Below are 11,567 nucleotides of genomic sequence, written 5' to 3' on the forward strand. Positions count from 1 at the left end.
TCTCTAAAGCCCCCAGAGGGGAGAGGATATAGAGATGATACTGTTCACTAAAGCCCCCCCCCAGAGAGAGAGATGATACTGTTCTCTAAAGCCCCCCAGAGGAGAGAGATGATACTGTTCACCAAAGCCCCCCTCCCCAGAGGAGAGAGATGATACTGTTCTCTAAAGCCCCCCAGAGGGGAGATGATATAGAGATTATACTGTTCACCAAAGCCCCCAGAGGAGAGAGATGATACTGTTCTCTAAAGCCCCCCGAGAGGGGAGAGGATATAGAGATGATACTGTTCACTAAAGCCCCCCCCAGAGGAGAGAGATGATACTGTTCTCTAAAGCCCCCCAGAGGGAGAGGATATAGAGACGATACTGTTCTCTAAAGCCCCCCAGAGGGGAGAGGATATAGAGATGATACTGTTCACTAAAGCCCCCAGAGGAGAGAGATGATACTGTTCTCTAAAGCCCCCCAGAGGGGAGAGGATATAGAGATGATACTGTTCACTAAAGCCCCCCAGAGGAGAGAGATGATACTGTTCTCTAAAGCCCCCCAGAGGAGAGAGATGATACTGTCCCCTAAAGCCCCCCAGAGGGGAGAGGATATAGAGATGATACTGTTCACTAAAGCCCCCAGAGGGGAGAGGATATAGAGATGATACTGTTCTCTAAAGCCCCCAGAGGGGAGAGGATATAGAGATGATACTGTTCACTAAAGCCCCCCAGAGGAGAGAGATGATACTGTTCTCTAAAGCCCCCCAGAGGAGAGAGATGATACTGTTCTCTAAAGCCCCCAGAGGGGAGAGGATATAGAGATGATACTGTTCTCTAAAGCCCCCAGAGGAGAGAGATGATACTGTTCTCTAAAGCCCCCAGAGAGGGGGAGAGGATATAGAGATGATACTGTTCACTAAAGCCCCCCAGAGGAGAGAGATGATACTGTTCTCTAAAGCCCCCCAGAGGGGAGAGGATATAGAGATGATACTGTTCACTAAAGCCCCTCCCCCAGAGGAGAGAGATGATACTGTTCTCTAAAGCCCCCCAGAGGAGAGAGATGATACTGTTCTCTAAAGCCCCCCCCCAGAGGGGAGAGGATATAGAGATGATACTGTTCACTAAAGCCCCCCCCCCCAGAGGGGAGAGGATATAGAGATGATACTGTTCTCTAAACCCCCCAGAGGGGAGAGGATATAGAGATGATACTGTTCACTAAAGCCCCCCAGAGGAGAGAGATGATACTGTTCTCTAAAGCCCCCCAGAGGGGAGAGGATATAGAGATGATACTGTTCTCTAAAGCCCCCCAGAGGAGAGAGATGATACTGTTCTCTAAAGCCCCCCAGAGGGGAGAGGATATAGAGATGATACTGTTCACTAAAGCCCCCCAGAGGAGAGAGATGATACTGTTCTCTAAAGCCCCCCACCCAGGGAGAGGATATAGAGATGATACTGTTCTCTAAAGCCCCCCAGAGGAGAGAGATGATACTGTTCTCTAAAGCCCCCCAGAGGGGAGAGGATATAGAGATGATACTGTTCTCTAAAGCCCCCCCAGAGGAGAGAGATGATACTGTTCTCTAAAGCCCCCCCCCCCCCAGAGGGGAGAGGATATAGAGATGATACTGTTCACTAAAGCCCCCCAGAGGAGAGAGATGATACTGTTCTCCAAAGCCCCCAGAGGGGAGAGGATATAGAGATGATACTGTTCTCTAAAGCCCCCCAGAGGGGAGAGGATATAGAGATGATACTGTTCACTAAAGCCCCCCCCCAGAGGGGAGAGGATATAGAGGTGATACTAGTCAGTGGTTTACTCTTGCTTTACCAAACAGGAAATGAAATGAATGTAGACGAGGGGGCCTCCCTCTCATATCAAACACAGCTCAGCCTTGCATGTCCTCCTCTTTCCGTTGGCCTTGCTAAATGTGGAAGCAGGGGTGGACTGCTGCAGACACACACACTGTGTGATTAGGGTTGTGTGGAGATGGATGGAGAGGTCCTTACATAGAGATGTTTCATCGTTATGCCTGGAGGGACATGCCGTGTGTGTGTGTGTGTGTGTGTGTGTGTGTGTGCTTCAGTCCGTGGCCTGTGGGAAAGAGAGGGCGGGGGCTGAGACCACAAAGAGTTGTAGAAGCTGAGGGCTCTGGGGCCTGGAGGGCCACAGAGGAGGAGCAGCTGACTGTGACCCCAGCAGGAGGAGGTTGAAGAGGGGCTCTTTTCACACTGCCCCCCCCTTCTTGATCTCTAGTCTTTCTCCCCTACCCTCCCTATCGCCCTCCGTTCCTCCACTCTGGTTCCCTCGGGTCTCCTCCTGTCTGGTTCCCTCGGGTCTCCTCCTGTCTGGTTTCCCTCGGGTCTCCTCCTGTCTGGTTTCCCTCGGGTCTCCTCCTGTCTGGTTTCCCTCGGGTCTCCTCCTGTCTGGTTTCCCTCGGGTCTCCTCCTGTCTGGTTTCCCTCGGGTCTCCTCCTGTCTGGTTTCCCTCGGGTCTCCTCCTGTCTGGTTTCCCTCGGGTCTCCTCCTGTCTGGTTTCCCTCGGGTCTCCTCCTGTCTGGTTTCCCTCGGGTCTCCTCCTGTCTGGTTTCCCTCGGGTCTCCTCCTGTCTGGTTTCCCTCGGGTCTCCTCCTGTCTGGTTTCCCTCGGGTCTCCTCCTGTCTGGTTTCCCTCGGGTCTCCTCCTGTCTGGTTTCCCTCGGGTCTCCTCCTGTCTGGTTTCCCTCGGGTCTCCTCCTGTCTGGTTTCCCTCGGGTCTCCTCCTGTCTGGTTTCCCTCGGGTCTCCTCCTGTCTGGTTCCCCCGGGTCTCCTCCTGTCTGGTTTCCCTCGGGTCTCCTCCTGTCTGGTTTCCCTCGGGTCTCCTCCTGTCTGGTTTCCCTCGGGTCTCCTCCTGTCTGGTTTCCCTCGGGTCTCCTCCTGTCTGGTTTCCCTCGGGTCTCCTCCTGTCTGGTTTCCCTCGGGTCTCCTCCTGTCTGGTTTCCCTCGGGTCTCCTCCTGTCTGGTTTCCCTCGGGTCTCCTCCTGTCTGGTTCCCTCGGGTCTCCTCCTGTCTGGTTTCCCCCGGGTCTCCTCCTATCTGGTTTCCCTCGGATCTCCTCCACTCTGGTTTCCCTCGGGTCTCCTCCTGTCTGGTTTCCCTCGGGTCTCCTCCTGTCTGGTTTCCCTTGGGTCTCCTCCTATCTGGTTTCCCTCGGATCTCCTCCACTCTGGTTCTCTCGGGTCTCCTCCTGTCTGGTTCCCTCGGGTCTCCTCCTGTCTGGTTTCCCTTGGGTCTCCTCCTATCTGGTTTCCCTCGGATCTCCTCCACTCTGGTTTCCCCCGGGTCTCCTCCTATCTGGTTTCCCTCGGATCTCCTCCACTCTGGTTCTCTCGGGTCTCCTCCTGTCTGGTTTCCCTTGGGTCTCCTCCTATCTGGTTTCCCTCGGATCTCCTCCACTCTGGTTCTCTCGGGTCTCCTCCTGTCTGGTTCCCTCGGGTCTCCTCCTGTCTGGTTTCCCTCGGGTCTCCTCCTGTCTGGTTTCCCTCGGGTCTCCTCCTGTCTGGTTTCCCTCGGGTCTCCTCCTGTCTGGTTTCCCTCGGGTCTCCTCCTGTCTGGTTTCCCTTGGGTCTCCTCCTATCTGGTTTCCCTCGGATCTCCTCCACTCTGGTTCTCTCGGGTCTCCTCCTGTCTGGTTCCCTCGGGTCTCCTCCTGTCTGGTTTCCCTTGGGTCTCCTCCTATCTGGTTTCCCTCGGATCTCCTCCACTCTGGTTTCCCCCGGGTCTCCTCCTGTCTGGTTTCCCCCGGGTCTCCTCCTGTCTGGTTTCCCCCGGGTCTCCTCCTGTCTGGTTCCCTCGGGTCTCCTCCTGTCTGGTTTCCCTTGGGTCTCCTCCTATCTGGTTTCCCCCGGGTCTCCTCCTGTCTGGTTCCCTCGGGTCTCCTCCTGTCTGGTTTCCCCCGGGTCTCCTCCTGTCTGGTTTCCCCCGGGTCTCCTCCTGTCTGGTTCCCTCGGGTCTCCTCCTGTCTGGTTTCCCTTGGGTCTCCTCCTATCTGGTTTCCCTCGGATCTCCTCCACTCTGGTTTCCCCCGGGTCTCCTCCTATCTGGTTTCCCTCGGATCTCCTCCACTCTGGTTCTCTCGGGTCTCCTCCTGTCTGGTTTCCCTTGGGTCTCCTCCTATCTGGTTTCCCTCGGATCTCCTCCACTCTGGTTCTCTCGGGTCTCCTCCTGTCTGGTTTCCCCCGGGTCTCCTCCTGTCTGGTTTCCCCCGGGTCTCCTCCTGTCTGGTTTCCCTCGGGTCTCCTCCTGTCTGGTTTCCCTCGGGTCTCCTCCTGTCTGGTATCCCTCGGGTCTCCTCCTGTCTGGTTTCCCTCGGGTCTCCTCCTGTCTGGTTTCCCTTGGGTCTCCTCCTATCTGGTTTCCCTCGGATCTCCTCCACTCTGGTTCTCTCGGGTCTCCTCCTGTCTGGTTCCCTCGGGTCTCCTCCTGTCTGGTTTCCCTTGGGTCTCCTCCTATCTGGTTTCCCTCGGATCTCCTCCACTCTGGTTTCCCCCGGGTCTCCTCCTGTCTGGTTTCCCCCGGGTCTCCTCCTGTCTGGTTTCCCCCGGGTCTCCTCCTGTCTGGTTCCCTCGGGTCTCCTCCTGTCTGGTTTCCCTTGGGTCTCCTCCTATCTGGTTTCCCCCGGGTCTCCTCCTGTCTGGTTCCCTCGGGTCTCCTCCTGTCTGGTTTCCCCCGGGTCTCCTCCTGTCTGGTTTCCCCGGGTCTCCTCCTGTCTGGTTCCCTCGGGTCTCCTCCTGTCTGGTTTCCCTTGGGTCTCCTCCTATCTGGTTTCCCTCGGATCTCCTCCACTCTGGTTTCCCCCGGGTCTCCTCCTATCTGGTTTCCCTCGGATCTCCTCCACTCTGGTTCTCTCGGGTCTCCTCCTGTCTGGTTTCCCTTGGGTCTCCTCCTATCTGGTTTCCCTCGGATCTCCTCCACTCTGGTTCTCTCGGGTCTCCTCCTGTCTGGTTTCCCCCGGGTCTCCTCCTATCTGGTTTCCCCCGGGTCTCCTCCTGTCTGGTTCCCTCGGGTCTCCTCCTGTCTGGTTTCCCCCGGGTCTCCTCCTGTCTGGTTTCCCCCGGGTCTCCTCCTGTCTGGTTCCCTCGGGTCTCCTCCTGTCTGGTTTCCCTTGGGTCTCCTCCTATCTGGTTTCCCTCGGATCTCCTCCACTCTGGTTTCCCCCGGGTCTCCTCCTATCTGGTTTCCCTCGGATCTCCTCCACTCTGGTTCTCTCGGGTCTCCTCCTGTCTGGTTTCCCTTGGGTCTCCTCCTATCTGGTTTCCCTCGGATCTCCTCCACTCTGGTTCTCTCGGGTCTCCTCCTGTCTGGTTTCCCCCGGGTCTCCTCCTGTCTGGTTTCCCCCGGGTCTCCTCCTGTCTGGTTTCCCAGAGATACCTGTCGCCACCTGGGTGTCAGAAGGAGAAGAGTAGCTGAGTGTCATCCTCGTAGCAGTGATGGGAGAGACCATGTGAGGATATGAGGGAGCAGAGTGTCTTAGAGAGGGAGCAGAGTGTCTTAGAGAGGGAGCAGAGTGTCTTAGAGAGGGAGCAGAGTGTCTTAGAGAGGGAGCAGAGTGTCTTAGAGAGGGAGCAGAGTGACTTAGAGAGGGAGCAGAGTGTCTTAGAGAGGGAGCAGAGTGTCTTAGAGAGGGAGCAGAGTGTCTTAGAGAGGGAGCAGAGTGTCTTAGAGAGGGAGCAGAGTGTCTTAGAGAGGGAGCAGAGTGTCTTAGAGAGGGAGCAGAGTGTCTTAGAGAGGGAGCAGAGTGTCTTAGAGAGGGAGCAGAGTGTCTTAGAGAGGGAGCAGAGTGTCTTAGAGAGGGAGCAGAGTGTCTTAGAGAGGGAGCAGAGTGTCTTAGAGAGGGAGCAGAGTGTCTTAGAGAGGGAGCAGAGGTTTATAGAGAGAAGAGGAGAGGGCCTAGATTTAAACTAAACTTAAATCTAGAACAAATGGCACCCTATTTCTCTTTTATAGTGCACTATTATTATATTTTTTTACCAGATCCCTATCAAAAGAAGTGCACTAAATAGGGAATAGTGTGCTATTTGGGACGAGCTGTTAGAACGAGGTATAAAGACTGATGGGAATATTCTCTCTCTCAGTAGTAGTGGTGTAAAACACGGCTGTTAGAACGAGCTGTTAGAACGAGGTATAAAGACTGATGGGAATATTCTCTCTCTCAGTAGTAGTGGTGTAAAACACGTCTGTTAGAACGAGGTATAAAGACTGATGGGAATATTCTCTCTCTCAGTAGTAGTGGTGTAAAACACATCTGTTAGAACGAGGTATAAAGACTGATGGGAATATTCTCTCTGTCTGTAGTAGTGGTGTAAAACACGTCTGTTAGAACGAGGTATAAAGACTGATGGGAATATTCTCTCTCTCAGTAGTAGTGGTAAAGACTGATGGGAATATTCTCTCTCTCAGTAGTAGTGGTGTAAAACACGGCTGTTAGAACGAGGTATAAAGACTGTGAATATTCTCTCTCTCAGTAGTAGTGGTGTAAAACACGTCTGTTACAACGAGGTATAAAGACTGATGGGAATATTCTCTCTCTCAGTAGTAGTGCTTCTGTTTTTACTCTCAACTTTATGAGGCGAGTCGGCGCTGCTTGGTTTGATTTCTGATGGTTTTATGAGGAGAGGAGCGTTGCTGTGTGGTTAGAGCCACCCTAGGGTTGTCAACAGTTTAGGGGAGGGGTGGTTAGAGCCACCCTAGGGTTGTCAACAGTTTAGGGGAGGGGTGGTTAGAGCCACCCTAGGGTTGTCAACAGGGGAGGGGAGGGGTGGTTAGAGCCACCCTAGGGTTGTCAACAGGGGAGGGGAGGGGTGGTTAGAGCCACCCTAGGGTTGTCAACAGTTTAGGGGAGGGGTGGTTAGAGCCACCCTAGGGTTGTCAACAGTTTAGGGGAGGGGTGGTTAGAGCCACCCTAGGGTTGTCAACAGTTTAGGGGTGGTTAGAGCCACCCTAGGGTTGTCAACAGTTTAGGGGAGGGGTGGTTAGAGCCACCCTAGGGTTGTCAACAGTTTAGGGGTGGTTAGAGCCACCCTAGGGTTGTCAACAGTTTAGGGGAGGGGTGGTTAGAGCCACCCTAGGGTTGTCAACAGTTTAGGGGAGGGGTGGTTAGAGCCACCCTAGGGTTGTCAACAGGGGAGGGGAGGGGTGGTTAGAGCCACCCTAGGGTTGTCAACAGTTTAGGGGAGGGGTGGTTAGAGCCACCCTAGGGTTGTCAACAGTTTAGGGGAGGGGTGGTTAGAGCCACCCTAGGGTTGTCAACAGTTTAGGGGAGGGGTGGTTAGAGCCACCCTAGGGTTGTCAACAGTTTAGGGGTGGTTAGAGCCACCCTAGGGTTGTCAACAGTTTAGGGGAGGGGTGGTTAGAGCCACCCTAGGGTTGTCAACAGTTTAGGGGAGGGGTGGTTAGAGCCACCCTAGGGTTGTCAACAGTTTAGGGGTGGTTAGAGCCACCCTAGGGTTGTCAACAGTTTAGGGGTGGTTAGAGCCACCCTAGGGTTGTCAACAGTTTAGGGGAGGGGTGGTTAGAGCCACCCTAGGGTTGTCAACAGTTTAGGGGAGGGGTGGTTAGAGCCACCCTAGGGTTGTCAACAGTTTAGGGGAGGGGTGGTTAGAGCCACCCTAGGGTTGTCAACAGTTTAGGGGTGGTTAGAGCCACCCTAGGGTTGTCAACAGTTTAGGGGTGGTTAGAGCCACCCTAGGGTTGTCAACAGTTTAGGGGTGGTTAGAGCCACCCTAGGGTTGTCAACAGTTTAGGGGAGGGGTGGTTAGAGCCACCCTAGGGTTGTCAACAGTTTAGGGGAGGGGTGGTTAGAGCCACCCTAGGGTTGTCAACAGGGGAGGGGAGGGGTGGTTAGAGCCACCCTAGGGTTGTCAACAGGGGAGGGGAGGGGTGGTTAGAGCCACCCTAGGGTTGTCAACAGGGGAGGGGAGGGGTGGTTAGAGCCACCCTAGGGTTGTCAACAGGGGAGGGGAGGGGTGGTTAGAGCCACCCTAGGGTTATCAACAGTTTAGGGGATGGGTGGTTAGAGCCACCCTAGGGTTATCAACAGTTTAGGGGTGGTTAGAGCCACCCTAGGGTTGTCAACAGTTTAGGGGAGGGGTGGTTAGAGCCACCCTAGGGTTGTCAACAGGGGGGGAGGGGTGGTTAGAGCCACCCTAGGGTTGTCAACAGTTTAGGGGAGGGGTGGTTAGAGCCACCCTAGGGTTGTCAACAGTTTAGGGAGGGGTGGTTAGAGCCACCCTAGGGTTGTCAACAGTTTAGGGGTGGTTAGAGCCACCCTAGGGTTGTCAACAGTTTAGGGGATGGATGGTTAGAGCCACCCTAGGGTTGTCAACAGGGGAGGGGAGGGGTGGTTAGAGCCACCCTAGGGTTGTCAACAGTTTAGGGAGGGGTGGTTAGCCACCCTAGGGTTGTCAACAGTTTAGGGGAGGGGTGGTTAGAGCCACCCTAGGGTTGTCAACAGTTTAGGGGAGGGGTGGTTAGAGCCACCCTAGGGTTGTCAACAGTTTAGGGAGGGGTGGTTAGCCACCCTAGGGTTGTCAACAGTTTAGGGGAGGGGTGGTTAGAGCCACTCCTATCAGACAGGGCCTTGTCAACAGTTTCATGGGCCAGTTTATGGGAGGGGTGGTTAGAGCCACCCTAGGGTTGTCAACAGTTTATGGGAGGGGTGGAGGGTATGCTTCTGTTTCTAGAGTCCACTGTTGTACAGCTGAACTACCCCTGAAGGGGTACAGCACGGCTCTGTCCCAAATGGCTCTATTCCCTATGTAGTGCACTATTTCTGACCAGGCTCTTGTCAAAATGAATGCATTACATAGGGTCTGATTTGGGACCCATCCCACATCTGTAATGTAACACTCTTCAACCCCCCTCCTACTGCGAACAATTCAACTCATTCATGTTATTCTATGCACTACAAGAACATCCATTTATTAACTAACAGCACTGCTGCCCTGTTTACCTGTGCAGCTATCAGACAGGGCCAGCATTACTCCTATCAGACAGGGCCAGCATTACTCCTATCAGACAGGGCCAGCATTACTCCTATCAGACAGGGCCAGCATTACTCCTATCAGACAGGGCCAGCATTACTCCTATCAGACAGGGCCAGCATTACTCCTATCAGACAGGGCCAGCATTACTCCTATCAGACAGGGCCAGCATTACTCCTATCAGACAGGGCCAGCATTACTCCTATCAGACAGGGCCAGCATTACTCCTATCAGACAGGGCCAGCATTACTCCTATCAGACAGGGCCAGCATTACTCCTATCAGACAGGGCCAGCATTACTCCTATCAGACAGGGCCAGCATTACTCCTCCTATCAGACAGGGCCAGCATTACTCCTCCTATCAGACAGGGCCAGCATTCCTCCTATCAGACAGGGCCAGCATTACTCCTATCAGACAGGGCCAGCATTACTCCTCCTATCAGACAGGGCCAGCATTACTCCTCCTATCAGACAGGGCCAGCATTACTCCTCCTATCAGACAGGGCCAGCATTACTCCTATCAGACAGGGCCAGCATTACTCCTATCAGACAGGGCCAGCATTACTCCTATCAGACAGGGCCAGCATTACTCCTATCAGACAGGGCCAGCATTACTCCTCCTATCAGACAGGGCCAGCATTACTCCTCCTATCAGACAGGGCCAGCATTACTCCTCCTATCAGACAGGGCCAGCATTACTCCTCCTATCAGACAGGGCCAGCATTACTCCTATCAGACAGGGCCAGCATTACTCCTATCAGACAGGGCCAGCATTACTCCTCCTATCAGACAGGGCCAGCATTACTCCTCCTATCAGACAGGGCCAGCATTACTCCTCCTATCAGACAGGGCCAGCATTACTCCTATCAGACAGGGCCAGCATTACTCCTATCAGACAGGGCCAGCATTACTCCTCCTATCAGACAGGGCCAGCATTACTCCTCCTATCAGACAGGGCCAGCATTACTCCTATCAGACAGGGCCAGCATTACTCCTCCTATCAGACAGGGCCAGCATTACTCCTCCTATCAGACAGGGCCAGCATTACTCCTCCTATCAGACAGGGCCAGCATTACTCCTCCTATCAGACAGGGCCAGCATTACTCCTCCTATCAGACAGGGCCAGCATTACTCCTCCTATCAGACAGGGCCAGCATTACTCCTCCTATCAGACAGGGCCAGCATTACTCCTCCTATCAGACAGGGCCAGCATTACTCCTCCTATCAGACAGGGCCAGCATTACTCCTATCAGACAGGGCCAGCATTACTCCTATCAGACAGGGCCAGCATTACTCCTATCAGACAGGGCCAGCATTACTCCTATCAGACAGGGCCAGCATTACTCCTATCAGACAGGGCCAGCATTACTCCTATCAGACAGGGCCAGCATTACTCCTCCTATCGGACAGGGCCAGCATTACTCCTCCTATCGGACAGGGCCAGCATTACTCCTCCTATCGGACAGGGCCAGCATTACTCCTCCTATCGGACAGGGCCAGCATTACTCCTCCTATCGGACAGGGCCAGCATTACTCCTCCTATCGGACAGGGCCAGCATTACTCCTCCTATCAGACAGGGCCAGCATTACTCCTCCTATCAGACAGGGCCAGCATTACTCCTCTTATCAGACAGGGCCAGCATTACTCCTCCTATCAGACAGGGCCAGCATTACTCCTCCTATCAGACAGGGCCAGCATTACTCCTCCTATCAGACAGGGCCAGCATTACTCCTCTTATCAGACAGGGCCAGCATTACTCCTCTTATCAGACAGGGCCAGCATTACTCCTATCAGACAGGGCCAGCATTACTCCTATCAGACAGGGCCAGCATTACTCCTATCAGACAGGGCCAGCATTACTCCTCCTATCAGACGGGGCCAGCATTACTCCTCCTATCAGACGGGGCCAGCATTACTCCTCCTATCAGACAGGGCCAGCATTACTCCTCCTATCAGACAGGGCCAGCATTACTCCTCCTATCAGACAGGGCCAGCATTACTCCTCCTATCAGACAGGGCCAGCATTACTCCTCCTATCAGACAGGGCCAGCATTACTCCTCCTATCAGACAGGGCCAGCATTACTCCTCCTATCAGACAGGGCCAGCATTACTCCTCTTATCAGACAGGGCCAGCATTACTCCTATCAGACAGGGCCAGCATTACTCCTCCTATCAGACAGGGCCAGCATTACTCCTATCAGACAGGGCCAGCATTACTCCTCCTATCAGACAGGGCCAGCATTACTACTCCTATCAGACAGGGCCAGCATTACTACTCCTATCAGACAGGGCCAGCATTACTCCTCCTATCAGACAGGGCCAGCATTACTCCTCCTATCAGACAGGGCCAGCATTACTCCTCCTATCAGACGGGGTCAGCATTACTCCTCCTATCAGACGGGGCCAGTATTACTCCTCCTATCAGACGGGGCCAGTATTACTCCTCCTATCAGACGGGGCCAGCATTACTCCTCCTATCAGACAGGGCCAGCATTACTCCTCCTATCAGACAGGGCCAGCATTACTCCTCCTATCGGACAGGGCCAGCATTACTCCTCCTATCAGACAGGGC

The sequence above is a fragment of the Oncorhynchus keta genome, unplaced genomic scaffold (genome assembly GCF_023373465.1).
Source record: "Oncorhynchus keta strain PuntledgeMale-10-30-2019 unplaced genomic scaffold, Oket_V2 Un_scaffold_17573_pilon_pilon, whole genome shotgun sequence".
Lineage (NCBI taxonomy): Eukaryota > Metazoa > Chordata > Actinopteri > Salmoniformes > Salmonidae > Oncorhynchus > Oncorhynchus keta.